The sequence below is a fragment of the Crocuta crocuta genome, unplaced genomic scaffold, assembly GCF_008692635.1.
Source record: "Crocuta crocuta isolate KB4526 unplaced genomic scaffold, BGI_CrCroc_1.0 scaffold140, whole genome shotgun sequence".
Lineage (NCBI taxonomy): Eukaryota > Metazoa > Chordata > Mammalia > Carnivora > Hyaenidae > Crocuta > Crocuta crocuta.
The window spans coordinates 8050489-8074014 of record NW_027527775.1 but is presented as its reverse complement, the minus strand read 5'-3'; positions in this window follow the sequence as shown (position 1 = coordinate 8074014).

The window sequence follows — 23526 nt, the reverse complement described above, 5'->3', positions numbered from 1 at the left end:
GAGAGATTGAGAGAAACTGAGGGGCCGAGAGACAGGGAGAGGAAGAATCCCAAGCAGGCTCCTTGCTATCAGTGCAGAGCCCAATGTAGGGCTTGAACTCATAAACCGTGATATCATGACCCTAGCTGAGATCAAGAGTCAAATGCTTAACTGACTAAGCCACCCAGGCAACCCGTTTACCCATTTTATTTTGACAGGTGTTTTCATTATTCAGCTACTAAGCATAGTGCTGCTCTAAACATTTTTGTGTGTGTGTTTCAATAACTGTGTATATGCATGACTATAGGACGTATACCCAGGAGTAAAAGTATCGGGTCATCGGGTATGAATGTCACTAGCTTTAGTGGATACGACCCAGCAATTTACTAAAATAGTTGTGCCAATTTACATTCCCGGTGGCAGTGAGTGAGTGTTCCTTCATGCCAACACTTGGTATTGTGGTCTTTTTCCATATTAGCCCTTTCGGTGGATATGTAATGTTATCTCATTGTGGTTTTATGGTCCCTTAGTGGCAACTGATGCTGAGACACTTTTCACGTCTACTGACCATTTTGATTTTTTTTTTTTTTTTTTGTAAAGTATCCATTCAAGTCCTTTGCTCATTTTGTTTTCTATTGATTTTAGGACATATCTATGAGGAGTTACATATCCTACATAGAGGAAATTGTATACACACACACATGCACATTTATCCCATTCTGTGTCTTGCCTTTTCACTCTCAGTGTATTTTTTGATGGACATAAGTTCTTAATTTTAATGAAGTCTAATAGGTTCATTTTTTAAAATATGGTTCTGTTGTCCTGTTGGGAACTCTGCTTCTCTAAACTATCAAGATATTCTCCCATCTAGAGGCCATATTGCTTTGTGTTTTTCGTCTAAATCTGAAATCTTTTAGATTTGATTTTGGCTTATGATGTGAGGCAGGAATCATACTGTGGCTTTTCCATATGGATATTCATTTGACCAATTTACCAAAAAGTCCATCGTTTTCCTTCTGCACTACTAAGTCACCTTTTTATTTTATTTTTTAACGTTTATTTATTTTTGAGAGAGTGCAAGTGGGAGAGGGGCAGAGAGAGAGGGAGAGGGAGACACAGAATCAGAAGCAGGCTCCAGGCTCCGAGCTGTCAACACAGAGCCCAATGCGGGGCTCGAACTCATGAACTGTGAGATCATGATCTGAGCTGAAGTTAGGTGCTTAACCAACTTAGCCACCCAGGCAAAATCACCTTTTCATAAGTCAGATAGCTACATTTGTTTTGAGTCTATATTTGGATTCTCTATTCAGTTCCATCAGTCTGTTTTCCTGTCCTGTACCAATGCCACATTGTCTTAATAACTGTGGCTTTATTTATTTATAATAAGTTGTGGCATTTGGTATTGGAAGTCCTTCGGCTTTGTTCTTCAAAGTTGTCTTGGCTATTCCACATTATTTGCATTATCATATAAACTTTAGAATCAGTTTGCCAATTTTCACAAAAATAAATCTGGGATTTTGATCGATATTTCACTGGATCTATATATCGGTTTTTTGTTTTGTTTTTGAGAAAGAGGGCACAAGTGAACAAAGGGCAGGAAGAGAGGAAGAGAGAGAATCCCACAAGGGGCAAAAAGAGAGGAGAGAGGGAGAAGTGGAGCTCACCCAAAGCAGGGCTTGAGCTCACCCAATGTGGGGCTCAAACTCATGAAATGTGAGATCCTGACCTGAGCCGAAGTCGGATGCTTACCCCACTGAGCCACCCAGGTGCCACTAGATCTATATATCTATTTGTGGGAGAATTTACATTTTATAATCTCAAATTTTCCAGTTGGTGCATATGGTTCATTCATCTGTTTAGGATTGCTTTGATTTTTGTAAAAATGCTTTATGGTTTTCTGTGAAGAGGTCTAGGCTAACACATTGCTTTGGATATTAGCATCTATGCTCATGAGAGATATTACTCTATAATTTTCCTTTCCTGTAATGTCATTGTTAGGTGCTGATGGCCTTATAAAATGAGGTAAGAAGTGCTTCTACTCTTCAATTCTGTGGAAGAGTTTGTTAAGACTGGTGTTATCCCGTCCTTCAGTATGTTTAGATAAATTTACTAGCCCTGCCATCTAGCTCTGGAAATTTCTTTGTAAGAGTGGTTTTTTAAAAGTTTATTTGTTTTGAGAGACAGAGCATGCACAGGGACAGGGGAGGGGCAGAGAGAGAGGAAGAGAAAGAATCCCAAGCAGACTCCGCGGTGTCAGCGCAGAACCCGACTCAGGGCTTGAACCTGTGAACTGTGGGACCTGATCTGAGCCAAAAGCAAGAGTTGGACACTTAACCTACTAAGCTACACAGGAGCCCTGTAAAAAAGTTTTAAATTGCAGATTCAATTTCTTTAATAGATACATGTTTGAAATTTTAAATGTAATTTTCTGTCAGCTTATTAATTGTGTTTTTCTTTGGATGTGTACGTTTGGTTTAAATTGCCAATTTGTTGACATAATGCTGCTCATAATACCTTATTAGCTTTTTCACATGTTTAATCTACAGTGATGTTCTTTTTTTATTTCCAATATTCACAATTTGTGTCTTATCTCTGTTTTTCTTATTAGCTATGCTAAATATCTATCACTTTTAAATGTCTTTCAAAGAACCAACTTTTGACATTGATTTTATTTGCTTTATAGTTTCAATTTCATTAATTGCCCCTCTTTATTTCATTTCTTCTTCATTATCTGGATTTAACTCACTGCGTTTTAAAAAATTGCTTGTGACGGATACTAGCAATATATGAATTTAAAGCACTTCTTTTATATTATCATATGATACCATTCACCTTTTTCCCCATTCTTATTTTTTTAAAAAATTTTAATGTTTATTTCTTTTTGACACAGAGAGAAGCAGAGCACAAGTGGGGGAGGGACAGAGAGAGAGGGAGACACAGAATCCAAAGCAGGCTCCAGGTTCCAAGCTGTCAGCCCAGAGCCAGATGCAGGGCTCAAACTCATGAATCATGAGATCATGACTTGAGCCAAAGTCAGCCTCTTAACTAACTGAGCCACCCAGGCACTCCTCCCTATTCTGTTTTGTGTGACCCAAAGCATGTGTTTCCCAATGAAGTTTCTTTAACAAAGTAGGGATATAGTTTGTTAATATGAAAATCTTAGTTATTTAAAAGGCAACTTCTCTGGTGAAGAGCTCTGGCCATAATTATAATTGTTAATGTAACAATTCAAAATGTTGCCTAGTGGTTTGGATGAGGGGAATCTTCATTTACACACCCAAGCGTTTACACAGTAGGAAGTGACTTAGCACCAGAAACCATTGAAAACTGGGCAGTGTCCTTGGATGATATGTCATTTTTCATCTCCTTTTGAGATGAGTCTATTCGTAGGACTGTATTAGTTTCCTACGCCTGCCATGACTAAGTACCAGCTACGGGATGGCTCAACCAGAAATTTATTGTCTCGCAGCCCTGGAGGCTAGAAGTCTGAGATCAAAGTATGGGCTGGTCGGCACTTCCACTGAAACCTTACGGGAAAGGATCTTTTTTGCCTCTTCCTAGCTTTGGGCAGTTTGCCAGCAATCTTGGGTGACCCCTGACTTTCAGATGCATCACTCCAATCTTCCACCTTCACATGGCCATCCTCCCACTTTGTATGTCTGTCTCTGTATTCAACTTTCCCCTCCTTAAAGACACTGGTCCTGTTTGTATAATATAATTTATATTGTATCATAGGACTGTATATAGGATTGTATAATAATCTTATTTGATGACGGTTACCCTTATGACCTCATTTTAAGTTGATTACCCCTGCGAAGACCCCATTTCTAAATAAAGTCATATTCTGACGTAGTGGGGGTTAGGACTCCAACATGGCTTTTTTGAGGGATATAACTGAACACACAAAAAAGACAATGTCAGTGCTTATTGAGAAGGCTCCACAGATGGCCAAATGGAGAGCTAGACAATGGAGAGGGGAAGGACAAACACCCCATAGACAGGTAGCTAGGGCACTCTCCTCGCATATGACACATATTGTTTCCGTGACTGACATTTGCTCCACAGATTCACCAGCCTTCTTAGGCAATATGATTTCCAACATGTGGCCACACTTGCTTTAGTCCTCGGAGTGAACATCTGATCGCCTGTAGCTACCATATGCACAAACTAATTTGGTCCCGGGGTTTGGATATATCACTGATAGGAAACCTGGCTCAGCATTGTGAGACCAAATTGTACAAACTGCTTTCAAACCGATATATGTTAACCTAAGTCCCTATTTTCAAGGTGGCAGTAAGCTTAGGAGAAAAGCAGTTGTTTAGAACCCGGTTGGCAGCTAATGCATGTACTTCTAGAATCCATCGGTGCTTCTCTGTGGCACCTCTTAACCTTTCAGAAATTTAGTACCTACTCTTCTTCTGTGATTCTCTGTCGTTTTTCTACAATGTTTCCTTCTCAACTGCACTTTAGCTGGATCCCCCTCTAGAGAGCATCCATAGATTTTTAAGACCAGAAAGCCGCCCGGCAAATGAATCATTCAAAATAGTGACATTCGTGGATCAATTAAATCCAACTTGACATCCTTAGCACATCTGTAATGCGATAACGATGATCCCCCTCATCGTGATGTGGTGAGGAATAACCAATGAATGATTGTAAAGCACTCTGAAAATAGAAAGGGCCCAATAAAAGCTTGTAATTATTAACGGTAATCATTTGCAAGTGACCTAGAAATTACCAAGTTATAGCATTCATCTTGTCGTGCATTCTTTTTGTGTAACGCTTGGATTTCCAGCCCTAAGCTCTGTGTTGAGAGTAGAAGCTGCCGCACGCAGCAGCCCTCTGGAGCCTTCTAAGGAAAAACTTAAAAGCAATCTATCCATGTACTGTATACAGGGCATACTGTATATCCCCATATCTCTGGCCTTTAAATTTTTTCTTTCTTCCCTGCAGTTGAAATTAGAGCTACATTCTTGATTGTCATTCATTCATCCGATTGTTACTTATCGGGCATCATAGGCACAGACTTGGGTTGTGTCTGAGGACACAAAGCAGAAAAAATAGACATAGTACCTATTTTCTTGGAGTTTATGGTCTGTACAGATAACAATAAAATAATCCAGCAAGTGAGGTGGCGATAGCAGAGGATGCTAGGAAGGGACAGATTCCCAGCCAGCCCATCTCCAGGAGGGGGATGTATAGGCAGGGGCTGGATCAAGAGTGTACTGTTCAGGTGGAACATCACACATCACCATGGAGGGTCGTCCTGCCCCATCTCTACCCTGCTTTCCCAAAAGAACTGTGATTATGGGTCATCCGCCCCACCGCCTTACTTCTCCGGGTAATCATTCATCAATGTCTTTTGTCCTCTTTTCAAAAAGCTGAAAAGGAGAGGCAGATCTTTTACCAAACCAGGCAGGACTTACTCTATCTCCTCAGCTATCTAGGGGCCATGTTGAATCAGCTGGTAACTGAGTACCAGACAAATGTGCAATAATCCGTTAGGTTTCCACGTCTGCTGGACCTGAACATTCTCTGTAAAGAACATGGAACCCTTCCAGTAGGTTTGACTTTATGGCGAAACTAACAGCGGCCCTTGTTAGAGGCCTCACTAGTGGTCCTGGTCAGGGCTTTGGGTTATCAATCCCACTGTCCTTACCTCCTCCGCATCCCTGGTGTCTCCTCCTTCCTGTGTCTTGGTGATTAAGGTCCTAATTCATCTCCCAGTTCCTTGGAGCCGGGATTCTTATTTTCTCCGCATTTTCTGATGAGCGGATATTTCATCGGCACCCCGGACCTTCTTTGTGATTAATGAGTCCCTCAACCCGCGTGTCCTGGAGATGGAGTCCTCAGCCACAGCCCTTTTTCTAATGGTTGCTATTCCATACCTGAGAGCTCAGGCATGGCTTTTTCTGTTCCTTCCTGACACAACCCTGGACCTGGACTAAATGGTGTGTTAGTGGTACTTGAATCTGGCGTATTCACTCCTTCTTTTCCTCCCTGCCTTCCACAAATATTTTGAGTGCCTTCTCTGATCTCAGCACAGTGCTTGACCCTGGAGACACAAAGGTTTCAATAACATTTGGATGCCTATGCAGCTGTCTCTAAAATCACCAAACATAAGCTGGATCCCTGGTGGGGACCCATACTGCTTCACAACCTGTGAGGTGAAATGCACGTAAAGATAAGGTCAGTTAAGGCCAGGGTTTGAAACCACACTTCAAAAAGTGGCACCTCCCTGGGCACTTTACCACAACAGCTGACCACTGGCTGGGACCAGCTTGGATCTCTCTGTTTTGACTTTAGACTCATTCAGCTTCCTCTCAGCTCTGCTTAGCCATCAGCAGTCTCCTCCAAGCACAGTCTGACCCAACCAGTAGCTATTTTTTTTCTGCTCAGCACATCCTGTAATTCCTGTAATTGTTCCTAGCTTCTGTAATGGGCTTTGATTGTGACCATGAATGTTTCTTCTGGGTCTGATTTTCCCAAGGCTCCAGGAGGAAGTACTTGACTCTCCAGTTTCTTGCATTTGACCTCTTGGACCCATTTTAGAAGCTCAGTCAAGGATGTGGAGCCTAGGAGCGCAGAGATTCAGATCTCCCTGCCTGGACTTTTGTTTTACTAGCTGGACCCATCCTCCTGCTGCCCCCACAGTGTGATTTTAGCACAGAGGAGAGAGCACAATGATTGCTCACTTACAGGTTGCAGGAAGTAGTAGAAAGGATGTGCTCTGGGCTAGGGGTTTGGAATTCGGCTCCACCACCTACCTGGTTGTGTGATTTGGGGCAATTGACTTAACACCCATAAACCTCTACTCTATAATTAAGGGAGATAAAATCTATTTCAGCAGGCTGTTGTGAATATTGCATAAAGACAGTAAGTGGAAAGTACTAGCACAAGGCCTGGCATTGAGTAGGTGCTCACAGATGCTGGTTCTTTCATAATGTTTAGAGCTGCTGCTTCAAAGCTGCGGCATTGGCCCGACTTCTCAAATCTCCTTAAGGTCTGCATTCTGTCCACTTCAGATTGCACGTTGCTATTATCATCGTGAAATGCATTTCTAAACTGGACACGGGGAAAAAGAGACAACAGATTAAAATCAACCAAGATTGGCAACCCCCAGGGAAGAGTATGGTTTTATATGTCCTTAAACGCATGTCGCTCAGAACAATGTCACCCAATAGTGCTAATGGTAAATATCTGCTAATGCCCAGCACAGAGTAGAATGGCCTGTCTCAGTACTCACAGAATTTAGAAATCCACCGCTGGGTCTAGGTCAGGTGTGTCCCTCAGTGCCTATTTTCTAAACTCCAAGAATTGGAGAGAATCATAATTTTTTTAAAGTGATTGCTCGGGGAGGCTTCCTAAGGCTATAGTTTAGTACAATTATGAGGTTAGATTCTAGGGCTGCTAACCTGGCAGTCCTGTGACCCCCCAAGGACAAATTAATTTAAAGTGAATGAAGAAGAACTACAATTATTACCTTTTGGAGGGCCAAGGAGTGCTTGTTAGGAACAAAGTGTGCAATCAAATGCTAATGATGGTTCTGCAGACTGAGCGTTGCTCAATACTTTAGGTACACAAATTGCTTTTGGTTCATGTAACTCTGTTTAGAAGTGAAATTTGCTCCTCAGGGGAAGCGTAAAAGAAAAATGTAAGTCTTCTCTTTGGGTCCACTGTTCAGGGAAAAATGGCATCGTTTTCATATAATGAGGCGTGAGGTGGGAGAGGGTTCTGGTTCTCTATTTCTCTGTTTTGTTTTTCTGCATCAGAGATAGCACAGAGTGAGCTCATCTGAGCATTTTTGTAGATTGGGATTGTCATTAATCAAATATATTGCAGTGCTTATTTTTGGAATATAAATCTTCAGATGACATAACAAAGAGTGAGTTCCTTTTGAATTGTCACCAAAGGACGATGGAACCCCAGTTCCTCAACTGTTGCGGTCAGGGCTGGGAATCTGCCCCTTTCAAGGACCCTTGAGGTTAAGTAATATGATGTTTCTTAGAAATACAAGTGATGAAATATTGTAATAAAACAATAATTACACTCTAGATTTGTATTTCTTTTAAATAGTTTAAGATGCTTTTCATGTGTTTTCTCTCCTTTGTGGGGGAGGGGGGGACCCTGGGAACATTTTCCGTTTATGCCTCTATATATTAGAATAAAAATTGTTTGTATTTTATTGATTCAACATGATGAGATTATGTATATTGAGAGCATGTTGAGATCACCCTCAAATGCTGCACTAGGGAGAAGGCCTTTTGAATGCTTAACAATGGGCCTAGAATCTGTAATTCATGACCTTTAGTAAACTCCTAGCTACTGCCTTGCTTTAGGTGGATTTAGGCAAGTATTTCACCTCTCTGGACTTTCACTTGTCTCTGCAGGAAATAAGTGAGGGTTAATACAGACAAAGGTGTCCAGTTGCTTGGCTAGCACTGTTACCTGAGAGTTCCACGTGGCCTCCTCCTTGATTGTGGGGGAAGTTGGTAGTGAGGAAACGCAAAAGATGCTGGCAGATACACCTAGCTAGAATCCACCTCTCCTTGCCTTCTGTACCTGCACTTAAGGGACTCCAGACTTCTCCACATGCCTGTAGCCTCAGATAGGAGGAGACATTTGGGCTTCTCAGTTACTTTGATGGAAATGGCCACAGAAGCAGCCCCTCCCTCCCCATCAACTTGTGTAGGCATTGAATTGCTTTGTCCTGTGCGGGTGCCCATGCTCTTCATTAGGATGGCTACTTTGCTCTATCATCTCCTTAGTTGGGGCCACCTCTGAGACTTTGTTGCAAATTCAGGGCCATGGCCAGTCTTGGTGGGTGAGGTCTTGGTGGGTCTGTTTTTCCCAATCTGTTTTCTTCATTCTATTGCCTCAGTCTCTACACCCCTGAAAGTGAGGAAACTGCTCATCTTAACAAAATAATCAACGAGCAGACCTAATGAGTTCCCAATTTTATACCCAGAAGCCTACCCTATTGTGTATGTTTTTGAAAGCCAGGTCTTTATATTTACATATGGTTGAAAAAATTATCAGATACACGGAATAAAATCTCCTATATTTCTCATTCTTTCTCAACTCCTCCTACCTATTAGAATAGCCAAGGGCTTTAGGATACAAAGACATTTTCAATGCTACCCCGAATGGACAGCAAGTCACATCTTAAATACCACGAATTTTCTTCTCGGCTATTGTCTATTCTTCTATCCACACGCATACCATTTTGAGCTCTGAGTTTTATCATATCATACCACAGCATTAAAGTCTAATCCTTACCGCTAACTCATAGTCCTGCACTGATACAACAGGTTGAAGGGACTTCACATGGGTGGATTTGCTGATTAGCAGCTTTCTTTGATCTAAGAAACTAAAGTTAACATACTTGCCTTTGAGTTTCTGCCAGTCTTTTCTTAGAGACATCTAAACAGAGATCTCCCCCACATGACAGTATATATATTAGGGAGGCTTCCAAACAGCACCTAAAAAGACAAAGCTGCCAAGAGATAGTAAACAACATTCAATAAATAGAACCTGTTTTGGAGAATGCCTTCTGGTGTTGTGTGTTTTGATGCAGTACTTGGAAATGTTCCCAATCTGTTAATAATTGATGGGCTATTCGAATATACTGAGGCACAAATATATAGCTTTACGTGGGAAAATTTTATTTGTCATTATTCACCCCCTTTCTTGTCCCCATAGAGTTATTTGTTGTCATAACATTCTAAGGGTGTTCTTCCAAAGTAATTCCAGAGTCTAAGAAGGCATTCAGGGATAGTTTTTAGTACCCAGATAGATTCCACACACTCTCCAAAGAATTCCTCAGAGTTGACCCAATCAGGTTAGATTTTAAAGTTAATCTACTTGGAGCACCTGGATGTCTCAAGTCAGTTAAACATCTGACTCTTGGTTTCAGCTCAGGTCATGATCTCATGATTCAGGAGTTCGAGCCCAATGTCTGGCTCTGTGCTGACAGTGCAGAGCCTGCTTGGGATTCTCTCCCCCTCTCTCTCTCTCTCTCTCTCTCTCTGCTTCTCCCCAACTTGTGCTGTCTCTGTCTCTCTCAAGATAAGTAAACTTAAAAAAAAAAAGTTAATTTACTCAAAACAGACTGGATGGGAATATTTTGGAGAAATAATTGCTTTACTTATAAAGCAGTGTCTCTAATTGGACAGACAAGAAGAAGAATGACTCCTATTTTCTTGGCAGATAGAGAGCTTTCTCCTGTGTTCTGGAACATTCAGCCCAAATCTCGCCTTATTCTGAGATGGGGCTGGTCGTGCCTGTGGAAGCAACAGAGCTCCCCTTTGTTACTGAGCCCTGCAGGATGTTAGCTGTAGCCTGAACAGCCTCCAGCGTTCCCATCAGGTCCGCGGAGTAAAAGCCTGGTGCAGAGCCGCAGGCAGAAAAGCAGGGGGGCTGAGTTTTAATTAATCAACAAAGTAATTAGATAAGGTACAAGGCGGCCTGCAAAGGTACACAGCATACAGCAATGTAGAAAATAAGGAAGGAAGTCAAGAAGAGTGGTGCATGTCGGAGAAAGGAAATGAAGGGAAGGGATTAAGATGAAAGTAAGGGTGAAGCTTGTACTGAAAACGCAGCTCTAAAGCCCAGGGCACATCGGGTGCACAGAGTATGATCATTTACACTTGACACCGGAATGAGCCCGGTCTCAGGGCCTGCATCGCTGTCCTCCATCTTCCGGCCACAAAGAACTTCCTTTCACAGGTTTTTATCTGGAATATCTGCTACCTCATTCCCGCATCAAACACCGTGATCAGATTTAATGCGGTTATTTGGTTTAATTCTTTCAGTGTAGGCAGAAGAAAGATCACATTCTCTAAGTCAAATAGATGTGACAGAGCTTTCTCTCTGAGACTCACAACAGTCTAACTCTGTGTTCTCATGCTTCAACTCGCCTGCGTCTCTCCTTAGTGCTCTGCACAGGAAGGAGGACAAAGAATAGAAAGCAAATATTCATTTTTCTCTTACTGTGTGTGATTTGCATAGATTATTCTTTTTCGTCCTCACAATAAACCTGGAAAGGAGGTACTATTTCCCCCATATTATAGGGGAGGAAAGAGGCTCCCATAGGTTTGTAAATGTACCTGAGACTGGTGTGTATCCCAGGCAGGGTTTGCACCTGCAGCTGACTTCGATGATAAATCAAATACCACCATAGTTTCTGCTTAAATCAATCAATTGGCAAGATCTTTCTAAGATCTGCCTTGCGCCTGGCCCCAGGGATATTCCATAATTCCCATCTATTTGCTAACTCTCAGCGTGGGGAAAAGATCTGTGGATAAAAGAAGGGTAAAAGGGATTTGATCTTTTTAATATTCTAGTGATAATTCATTTTACCATCTTATTATTATTTTTTTCCTGATCATCCTCCCCAGAGCAGTATGTTGGTCAGGATAAAAATGAGCAAAAAAAAATGAGCAAAAAACCCTTTTGACTTTTTTTTCCAGCTACTCTTTATTTAAGCAAGGCATAGCTAGCTAGAGGTAATTTCAATCCATTTTTGAGAAAAAGACTGCCTGCCTTGGCGTGTTTTTATCCATAATACCATCAGGCTGTACATGAATCCAGGACAAAGTGTCTTCATTGTATTATGTGGGAGAGAAATAGAGTCAAAGTCATCTTAACTTTGTAATGAATAGCATTTTGTCAGAGTGAATATTTGGCTCATGGGATGTTAAAGGAGAAACAGGACTAAAATGCTTTAATAGTCCAGAGACTAGCACAGCGAAATGAATTTATTGCTTTTAGTAGGGTTCCCAGTGGACAGCACATAATGAAACTCGCTATCTGATAAGGCCGCCTTGGTGTGGGAGACTCGATGGCAGGCAGGCGTAGAATATTGAATACCGGGCTCTCAGGAAACCTGAGGTGACCCTCTCTCCTGCAGCACAAGCGGTAGATTGCTCCCCGGTCTGGGTGAATTGATACGCAGAATAAATTATGTGAGAGCCTTTGAGGGGCCGGGTGGGGGTGTCACAGGCCTATCCCCGCTCCAGATCATTCATTCTCAAGGTTGGCCGTTCACATATTATTAGACAGACTAAGCGCAAATAGGACACTGACGGCCTGACTGTACTTGGATGAGCTATAAAATCAATCGCCCCAATTTGTTTCCCGAAGGGGGTGTTTTACAAGACCCAGAGGCCCAAATAAGATCTCTGGATGCCAAAAACCAAGTAATTTGGCACCTCTGACCTCCAGCCACAGGCCAGTCATTGGACAGAAGAAAACTGGCAGAGTGGGGACAAATGAGGATTGCAAGAGGTGTGTAAGGGGCTGATGCTTTTTTTGTGCCAAAGAACAGAATCGTTGTAGGGTGAGGCTTTCGGTTTTGCCAAGGAATAAAAGGTTAAAACATTCCAATAGCCTCTAAGATGGAGGTGAGCCCAGAAGACTCACAGCACAAACAATTCCACAAGTAGGAAAACAGGAGTGGAAGGCGAGAAACAAGCATCTTATCTGGAGGTAATTCTAATGAGTATCGATTGAGAGGAAGAGACTGATCCAGATACCACTTTCCCCTCATTGCTAAGAGGCCTATCTTGGAGCTTACATTTCATCATTCACCAGCTTATGTATGTGTAATAATAAATCATTTCATTAGTTTTGCTTATATTCCACTGGATTGAATGCTGTCTAGGACAGAGACCATATTACTAGGGGAGCACGAATGAGTACAACCACTTTGGGAAACGGTTGGTACTATCTCCTAAAGGTGAACCTTAATGTACCCTATTACCTAGCAGCTCCACTTTTAGGCTTATAGCCAAGATAAATTCTTGCACATACACAGCAGGGGATATGTATAAGAATGTTCATAATACTAAAACCTGGAAACAGATGCTTATAACCGAAGAGAACAAATAAATGGTGGATTCACATAATAGATATTATACAGTAATCAAACAAATGAACCACAGCAATGTTACAACAGTATGGATAAATCTCTGCAATAATATGCAGGTGGGAGAAAAACCAAGACTGATCAAAATGAATATACCCTTCTGTAAAGTTAAAAACAAATTATATACTTTTATTTATTTTTTTAAAGTGTATTTACTTATTTTGAAAGGGACAGAGAGAGAGCATGTGCAAGCAGGGGAAGGGCAAAGAGAGAGAGAGAGAGAATCTCAAGCAGGCTCTGCACTGTCAGCACAGATCTCGACGTGAGGCTCAATCCCATGAACTGTGAAAGCATGACCTGAGCCAAAATCAAGAGTCAGATGTTTAACCAACTGAATCACCCAGGTGTCCCTAAATCATATGCTTTTAAAGAGCGCCATAGACATACAGAGAATACACACATGTATATATGAAAGCATGGGAATGATGATCATAGAATTCAGGGTGATTTGGGATGGGTTGGGGAGACTATGTAGTTGGATGTGAGTTGTCAAGGTCCTGGATTTTATTTTATTTGGGTTTGCGTGTGCTTATTACAGATGACTAAATAAGAAATAAATAGAAAGAGGCCATGCATGGGCCAGTGATGAGAGTAGCCAAGGTTTATTATGATGCATTCAATTACAGCCACCTGAGATCCAAAGGCAAAACCAAGAAAGAGAAAGGAAGAAATTATGATGATCCCAGAACATTTCATTTAGTACTTGGTGTTTAACAGGCTTGCACAGCCATGCTGCTGGAATAAAATATTTGAATCTAATCAGGCTCCTTGGTGATAATGGTGTTCATAATTAGTATTCCACGCAGAGTGGTTCTTACATGCTGGTCCAAGTTTTTGAGCCTTGAATCAAGCATTGACATAATTCATATGAAGAAATTATTTTTTTCTGACTCTCTCAACATTTATTTCTTTCAACATTTTATCAAAGTGGAGACAGAAACATTGAAAGAACTTTACAATGAACCTTCATATATCTACCACCTAGATTCTACCATTAACATTTTACTCTACTTATTTTATCACATTTCCACCCATTCTTTTATCCATTATTTCAGTTTTTGGGGGGGGTATTTCAAAATCAATCACAAATCTCAGGCTGCGTCTTACTAACTACTTCGGCATTCATATCTTTAACTAGTTTCAACATTTATTTTCATTTCTGATTTACAGGGGCTATCGATGAAAAAAATTAAGGCATTTCTTGAATGAGAATGAAAAGTGAAGTAGATTTGAAACTGAAAGGAATAAAAAGAATGTGGCTTAAAAAAATGCTTTTAAACAAGCACTTTCCAGCATCTCAAGAACATCATGACCAGAGAAGTGCTCTTCTACCATTAAAGGAGGATGAGTTGGTCCTGAATGTGGCCCAAGAGAGACCCACTGCAGAGCTAGGCAGTGCCAAGGTGAATGCACACAAGGAACTGTTGCAAAGCCAAATCAAATTGCCTCCCTGTCGATTCATGTGGATTCTACCATAGGAGCACTCACCGCCTTCCTGGAGCATTGCTGCTCAGCTTCTGTTCTGAGCCACACTGGGTGTGATCCTTCAGCTAGGAGAAGTCCCGATAAGACTCTCGCAAGCAAACATCACAGATTCTGGTGAGGCGGTATTTACCTCAACGCAAAACCATGATTGCCTAACCAACAGGGCAAAACTCTTGCAGTTCCCGTTCCACGTTCTTCACGCTCCGATCAGAAGAGGAAACTATTGAATGAATAACTGTCATCCTAGGTGAGCCCACTGCGTAGACCTTCCACCTGCCACCAAAAAAATTGCTCCCTTGGATTAGTTCTACCAAAACCATCTGAGCAAACCAATTCTTGGTATGATGGACTACGATCAGAGAGCTCCGGTTAACACACAGGTAACTTAATGAGCACAGATGTAACCTGGAAGGTAGATTCTGTACATAGATTTAGCTTGAAACATTTACAATCAATCATTTTGAAGGGAGCCATGACAAGGAGGGAACCCCAAGGGGCAAGAGAGACACAGGACATAGGAGTTGACTCAGGGCTTTCACAGGCCAGAGCCTCTTAAATTTGATGCACAGCTAACTTGTATCCTAATTGACAATGCAAGTCAGCTTAATACACTCCCTCCGGGCCACTTAAACCCAGATGGCTGCAGTAAAAGGTGGAATTCGGAAACATATCCTGAGTCGGCCTTGATTTAGAGGAAAAACCTAATGAGGATTTGAAAGCATGCAGTGCTACCACACAATCGCCCTGTACCTAGTCCATCCTCAGGGCCTCGTGGGAGGTCATTTTGCTATCAGAGGGGCGATAAAATAGCAGCGAGGAAGGACTAGAGGACAAAACATAATGCCTTGCTTTCCACTGGTAGGAACTCAAGCCACATTCTCTTCTCACATAAGAGTCTCTCTAGTCTGTTCTCAGGGGATGCTCTCAACTCTTTCCCAGGGTCTTTGGAGCTCAGAGGGTCAGCTACACACAAGGGGTGGGGGGTTGTTTAGAAGGCTAGGTTAGGATGTTCCTATGGAGGCCGAGCTGGTGACCTCTGAAGGCTGCTTCAATAAGAAGAATCTCTGATTCTATCCATAAACAACCGGGAAAAAGTCCCCCTGGGATCCCACTGTAAGCCAGGGGAGAGAATTCTCTTTTCCTCTAGCGAATGGTGCCATAAGCAAACTGACCCTCTAGGGAGTGCCTACCCCACCTACTGGGACCTGTAGTTCCAAATACTGGGCAGGAATGACAAATGAGACTCTGAAATAGTTGTGAAGAGATTCCTTTCTGTACTTAAAAATTTTTTTGATGTTTATTTATTTCTGAGAGAGAGAGAGAGAGAGAGAGAGAAAGCAGAGGAGGGCAGAGAGAAAGGGAGATATAGAATCTGAAGCAGATTCCAAGCTCTGAGCTGTCAGCACAGAGCCTGACATGGGACTCAAACCCACGAACTACAAGATCATGACCTGAGCTGAAATTGGACGCTCAACCGAGTCACTCAGGTGCCCTCCTCCCCCTTTCTGTACTTCTGAGGTATAATGGATATATAACACATTAATTTCAGGGGTACAACATACTAAGTTGGCATTTGCATCTATTGCAAAATGATCACCACAGTAAGTCTGGTTATGACAGCCATCATCACACACAGCCACCACTTTTCTTGTGATGAGAACTTTTAAGATCTACTCTCTTAGCAACTTACAAACATGCAATACAGTATTATTAACTACAGTTGCTGTGCTGTCCATCACATTTCCAGGACTTAATTTATTTTATAACTGGAAAGTTGTACCTTTTGACCTCCTTCATCCATTGCACCCACCTCTCATGGATGAGATTCCTTTTTGAAAGCCCATGAAATGCATGGGAGGAGGGGTTTGAGGGGGTGCACACACAGGTGAGAAGGGCAGGGGCAGGGCCCCAGACAGGTTTCTTCTTGCCCTTTAGACCTGGAAGTTCTCTTTTCCCCTGGGATGCCTTTCATCATCCCAATACTGCCAAACTTTACCCAAATTTCAAGACCACTTGTGACTCCATTGTGCAGTCTCCTTGGATGGTCCCTGGCAGAGCTGGTTACCTCCCATCATGTTTCCATGACACTCAGTTAATTTCTCTATTTTGGCTGGGTTATGATGTATCCTGGCTGTGAGCTCCCCAGGACACAGGCGCTGGCTGTGTTCTTTGTGTCCCCTGCTTGCCCAGTCATATAATGCAGGCTTACAAAGAAAATCTACCCAGTGCTCTGTTTTGTTCTGTTACGCAGTACCTTAACACTATGCTTAAATTGGGGTGCCTGGGTGACTCAGTCAGTTAAACGTCTGACTCTTGGTTTTGGCTTGGGTCGTGATCTCTCTGTTTGTGGGTTCAAGCCCTGCATGGGGTTCTGTGCTGATCCTGCTTGGGATTCTCTCTCTCTTCCTCTCTCTGCACCTCCCCTGCTCACTTGCTTGCTCTCTCTTTCTCAAAATAAATAAACATTTAAAAAAACTAAAAGTATGCTTAAATTGTCTCCTATAAAGAATGGGTAATGTATGTGCCAGGCACTGTGGTCTGTACCTGGGATGCAAAGGTGAATGGAAAATGGTTCCCAGACTCTAGGGTATTATAGTTTAGTGCGGAGACTTACATAACCAGAGAGAAGTGAGCGGAGCTACTTTAGAAGCAAGAGCAAAGAAGGACGTGTAAACCTCTCCTGGAGAGGCCAAGAAAGGGTGCCTGGTGAGAGTGTGAGAATTTAGGCAAACCCTTAACAGTGAATCTTTTGTGTGTGGGGGCAGGGAGGGGGTCCAATGGGGCTGGAGAGTGGGAGGTAGATGGATGGGGGAGATATTTTAGAGTGTTTAGGTCTAGAATCATGGGGGGAAAGAGTACAGAAATGTACTTTCTGCTGATTACCCTGAGGGTAGCTACTCTCTTTTCCTGGACCATTACAGTTCTGGGGATGACCATCTCTAAAAGAGAAAGGAAGAAAATGACTACTCCACTAGTTGGACCATGGGTTGGACCAAAATTGGCAACTCCCACATTCAGGGATCATAAGATAGCAAGCTAAAAAGGAAAACCTGTAAAATTAGTCAATTTTACACAACCCAGTAGGCAGTAATAAGGCTCCAGCATCATTTTGTCAGAGAGAGGCCAATAATTTTAGGGTGGGAACTGATCCATTTACACAATGAGAGAATTTCCCTCATGCACGAAGTGCTCCCTAGCAATTTGTGGCCTCACAGAATGCCATTTATAGTTCCCGCGGTGGCAGGAAAATTAGGGGGCAGAGCGATTATTAGACTAATCGCAGAGCTGAAAGATGCATTGGTCATACTGGTCTACTTTGCCTTTCATGCCAGCCTGGGACTGCTCTACTTGGCTTTCAGCATTGAAGAAACAAAGTGGAAAGGGCCGATCAGTTCCTCTCTTAGATATTATCTTTCAGCTTGAATCCTCATTAGCTGCTAACTATAGTCTAGGGTCTGAAGTCATTACCCAGAACAATGCTCCATTTTCATTAAAAAAAAAAAAAATTCTCTTAAATCCTTCTTTGGAGAGTCAACCTGAGCTCAGGAAGCGGGATCTCAGGGAAAACAAGGTCCCCAAAGAAGCCCTGACTATTTTGCACAAAGCATCCCCATCATCTTTCTAAACAGTTCATTTAAATGTTGTACTTTATTCTTGCTGAATACTTGGATGGTTCCCAATTTGCACTTTGTGAGGAAGAAATAAACATGATCTTCCTGTCTGGATTGCGTGGAGAGGTATTCATAGCAGGATCTCCTTTGTTGTGCTCGGGTAATTGCTAATTATGTAGTGATGGATGGAAATCACACAGTTGGCATTTCAGGCTCACGGACTCCTTAGCTGTTTCTTCTATTTAAGAAGAAAGGCTGAAATAGTAAGAGATTACCAACTATATCTTTATCCATGAACATAAAGTCTAAATGGGTGAAATGACTCTTTGGAAGAGCAGAAAATACTTGGAGGAGGAGGATCTCAGAGGTGGATCCTGCTCAGACTCTGCCATGATTTGGCAGCAGAAAATGTCTCTGAGTCTCAGTTAACAAGGAAGCAGGACTGGGTGCAATATCCCTGGTGTCCGAATGTTTTGTTCAGAGAAGAATAAATACTATGTCTTTGAAAAGCATGTTGAATTTTAAGCTTTTCTCACTACCTCCTTGAATTGTCCAATAACAAGATTATTGAGGGAGTCCTATTGCTTTTTTTTTAATTAAAAAAATGTAATGTTTATTTTTGAGAGAGAGACAGAGAGCGAGCAGAGGAGGGATGGAGACGGGGACACAGAATCCAAGCAGGATCCAGACTCTGAGCTGTCAGCACAGAGCCCAACACAGGGCTCGAACTCATGAACCATGGGATGATGACCTGAGCCAAAGTTGGACGCTTAACAAACTGAGCCACCCAGGCTCCCCAAATGAGTCCTATTGTTAACTCCCTTTTGTAGAGATGAAACTAAAAAGCCAAGCAAAGCTAATGCTGTAACTAAGTCACCCTGCTGGCTAATGGTAACAAAGACAGATCCCAACATCATATTTGCTGTCGGTCTGGTGCCGATGTGGTCATAGCCATGTGACTGTCTCTTGGCATCTCTCTTATTGTTAGAATTTTGGTTTGTAGGTTCATTTTGAGCAGGGAGATTTTTACTTATGATTTTCTTTCTTCCTTTCTATTGTATCCTTGATACTGAGAAAGTAAAACTTAGTTCGGAATAATAAAGCCATGTTAATGATCACTCTGGGGTAACAGATAACAGATAAAGCCAACTGCAAAGGTAAGAGGAACCAGTATTTCTCCCAAGGACACTCTGCCATTGTAAAATGTCACAACTCCGATCTTTAAGGCATCTTTCTTTTATTCACCGAGAAGCCTTGTTTCCCAAAATCATAGATTGTCTAAAAATTTGAGGTATGAAATTATATCAGCAAGAATGAGCTTTCCACTTTTGCCTGGAAGATGAGTCACTTTGCAACAGGGAAGCAGCCTCAATTACCAAACCAGGCACAGAGGCTCAGATAAAGGGTTTCTGAACACATTTCACATTAACTTCACTCTGCAGTTTCCAAGAAAATCAGATCCAAGTCTTCTTGCTGGTCCCAACCTTTTACACACAGTCCTGCTTAGCGCGGAGCCTATCCAAACAATGGCTCATTCCGCAGAGAGATACCATTTCATACCTACTAGGATGGCTATAATCAAAAACATGAAAAATAGCAAGTGTTGGTGAGGATGTGGAGAAATTGTAACATTGCTAGTGGGGATGTAAAATCGTGCAGCTACTGTGGAAACAGTCTGGCAGTTCTTCAAAAAGCTCAGTGCAGAATTACCATATGGCCCAGCAATTCCATTTCTGGATACAAGCCCAAAAGGATTGAAAGCGGGGACTCAAACAGGTATTTGTGCATCGGTGTTCATAGGAGAGTTATTCCGCACAGCCAAAAATGTGGAAACAACCCAAGTGTCCATGGACTGGTGAGTGAAAAAGCAAAACATCATAGATACATACAATGGAATATTATTGAGCTTTAAAAAGGAAAGAAATTTTGATACATGTTACAACATGGATGAACCTCGGGGACATCATGTTATGTAAAATAAGGCAGTCACAGAAGGACAGTGACTGAATGGTCCTGCTTATATGAGATGCCTAGGGTAGTCGTAGAGACAGAAAGCAGGAGAGTGGTTGCCAGGGGCTGGGGGTCAGAGGTGGGGGGAAGGAAGAGCAGTTCATGTTTAAAGGATACAGAGTTTCAGTTGTGCGAAATGAAGGGTTCTGTAGAAGATGGTGGTAATGGACACACAGCAATGCAGATATATCTAATGCTGCTAAACTGTATACTTCACAATTCCATCCAAGCTCCGCCCTTCTTCCCCTGATCTTGTACTAATTCTAGTTTTCCCTTTTGTTTGTTAAGACACTCACCATTCTTCTGCAATGCGGCCACTTCATAGCAATAAGCCAATAAACCTGACTTTGTGAGGCTACACGTGGGTCACTGGTGAACTTTGGTTGATGGGGCTGAGAGAGGATTCACTCTCCTTTGCCTGGCAAACCCGATCTTATTATAATGGAATTTGGGGAATATTGGCACATGAGGACCTTGGTGGATATTTCAGGTTTATTCACTTTGACAAAGGGAAAACATAATTCAAGCCCCACTTGAAGACTAACTTATTCTCTCCTCCCCGTGCCCATTGACCGTGGCTCCAGGTACAGGCTGGGCAACAATGTGTTCAGTATCTTTTCAAGATCAGAGAGCCCCTCCCCACCCACCCAGTCCGTGGGCTCTCCATCCACCTGACTGCAGGTGCATCTGGGGGAAACACTGTTCATCCTTGACATTCTGACGTGGTGACACCTCACTCAATGCTGCTGGCCTCCTGACCCCGATCCCAGCCAGGCAGCAACCTCTGACCCCCCACTATTCTAAAATCCTATTCAGCTTTTGGTCCAAGAGGGCAATCTTGTTTTTTTCATATGGACTATGCTCATTTGGTTATCTCCCATTGCTGTTGGTTTTGATCAGGGGTTGAGAGAGAGGGAGAGAGAGAGAGAGAGAGGGAACGCAGCAAAGCATGAAGATACTGTGTCATCTTGACCAGAAGTTCTGGTTTAAAAACTCTAATGACACTGAGCTCTAAAAAGATTGAGGAGCCTCTCAGCAATAGAATTTAAAGGGAAAATACTGCTAAGCTATCAGTTAGGTGCAAAACCATCAAACCATATTCTGATTTTCTTAAATGAAGACTACTTTGGTTTCTTCAGGAAAATATCAACCCTCAAATGCTTTCCATTCTCCTTGCTGCCTCTGGTTTGCTGATTTGCCAACCATTTATATAGGTCCTTCAATATGGCGCTGCCATGACCAGTTAAGTATATACAGGTCTTGTATAATAACCTAATCCTGGAAGCGGTGAGATGATCAATTTGAGGAATAGTGACTTTGGCCTGAAGGACCAGTGTTAATTTTTATGTTTTTAAAATGATTTCTTAAAGTTTATTTATTTATTTTGAGAGAGAGAGAGTGAGAACACATGAGCAGGGGAGGGGCAGAGAGAGAGAGAGAGAATCTCAGCATTGTCAGTGCAGTGCCTGACTCGGGGCTTGAACTCACAAACAGTGAGATCATGACCTGAGCCAAGATCAAGAGTTGGATGCTTACCTGACTGAGCCACCCAGGCACCCCTAATTTTTGGATTTTACAGTGGGGACTGTTCAAGTAAAATCACCAGCAACCAATAACATCCTTAACAATTGCACACAGGGTCTTAAAGAGCCCTGCCAATGCTGAGCTTTGATTCTGGTCTACTTTGGTCAGCTGTGCATTTGATGGAAAACAAACAAATGAGGTCCATTGTTCTTAGAGCTTACCTGGGCAACATTGTGACATTAGCAAGGTTACTTTATGCTGCTTTCCCTTTTGCTTACAGGGAATATACTTCCGTAATTCCTGTTTCTGGATTCAGGTATCTCTCCTATGTCTTGTTCTTGTAGACCCTTGGAAAGAAACTGAGGCACAGGGTAGGGAAAAGGCACTAGATGGGGAATTAAATACATTGGACCTTAGTTCCAGTTCCAACAGTTAGCTTTGTGACCTTGGGTCTCAATTTAGCTCGTCTAATACATTTCAGGGAAGGGAGTAGTTGTACTACTAAGATATCTTCTGTCTACATATTTAATAGTTTTAGGATGTATCATTCCCACTAGTAAGTTAGTTGATGAAGAATCATTTTTCTCTCAGAGATTTAATAGGGGTATCTTGGAAACCCAAACATCTCCAAATCCTTAAATTTTTAACAGTGATAATTTCAGGCACCATGGCAGGTTGATGGAGAAATATTTTTCTGTGGGAATCTTTTAAGACAGCCTTAAAATGCACAAAAGAGTTGACTTACTTATCGGAGAGTCTGGATCTGGGAAACAGGATTTTTAATTTGCTGGTTTAATTACTTTCACCAGTTTGAAGGTTGACTGTGTATCAAGCACTGATGTGATGGCTCTGTGATCCCTCTCTCTTTGGTAGAAGCACATTGTGTGTAACTCCTTGTTTCTCCCCATTTTCCTCTTGTGTTTATTCATGATGCTCACGATACACATTGCTTGTGGTTAAATTTATGTCGCTAAATAATACTGTTGTAAATTAGGTACCACATTCTGTGCTCTTGTTTAGATCTCATCAGTGGAGCTCTATTAACTCTGAGATATTTTCAGTCACAGATAAATTGCTCTGTTCAATATGCATTTCAGTAATTTTCTGATCTAGACGTGTGGTTAGTAATGGGCATAATAATTCAGGAAGGGTGAGTTGAGGGGAGGGAATATCCTGAAAGGCTTGTATCTTTAGCAACATCCCCAAAGACTCACTATACAATACCTTTCACGATGCAGTACCTTCATATATTTGAATAAATAAGAGTTAATTATCTTTATAAAACAGTGCTGGAGATGGTGTCAGCTATTTTCCTCTCCGTGTATATTCTGCTGTCAGTTTGAATTCAAATTGGTCTGGTAAGGAGTTTTGCCTCAGGGGTCCATTTTAGTAGCAGCATTTCTGATTTGTCATAATTTACTGGAATGCATGAACTATTATATTAAAACTGTGATTTCAAAGGCCGGCTCTTAGAAGGAAGGCATTGATGGTTGGTTATGTGGCTTGATTTCTGCTTGTGGCCTCTCTAGTCTTCATTCTTTGATTAAGTCTTTCCTCATAGTTTCCTGTGTGTGTGTGTGTGTGTGTGTGTGTATTTCTACCTTTATAAAGATTAAAGTATCTTGAAGGAGAGGCTTAGGTTACTTAAAGCACCCAGTCCTATGATGGACGATTAGTAGGTACATATGAAGTCTATATGAAATAGACTTCTCTATCTAAACCCAGAAACATAGTACTTGTCTAAAGAATAGCACACACACACACACACACACACACACACACAGCTGAGAAGTGGTTTATTGATTGGCTTCTTTGTTTTCAAAATGCCAAACAAATGATCTGAATGATTTTTTCCCATTATTGAATTTATATATGTGTATGTGGGGGTTGGGAGGTAGGCATTTAATCAACTATCCTGACAGGTTGTTTTTGCCTTCTGAAAACAGTTTTAAATTAAAAAAAAAAACCTGGATCCATTAACTGATATGA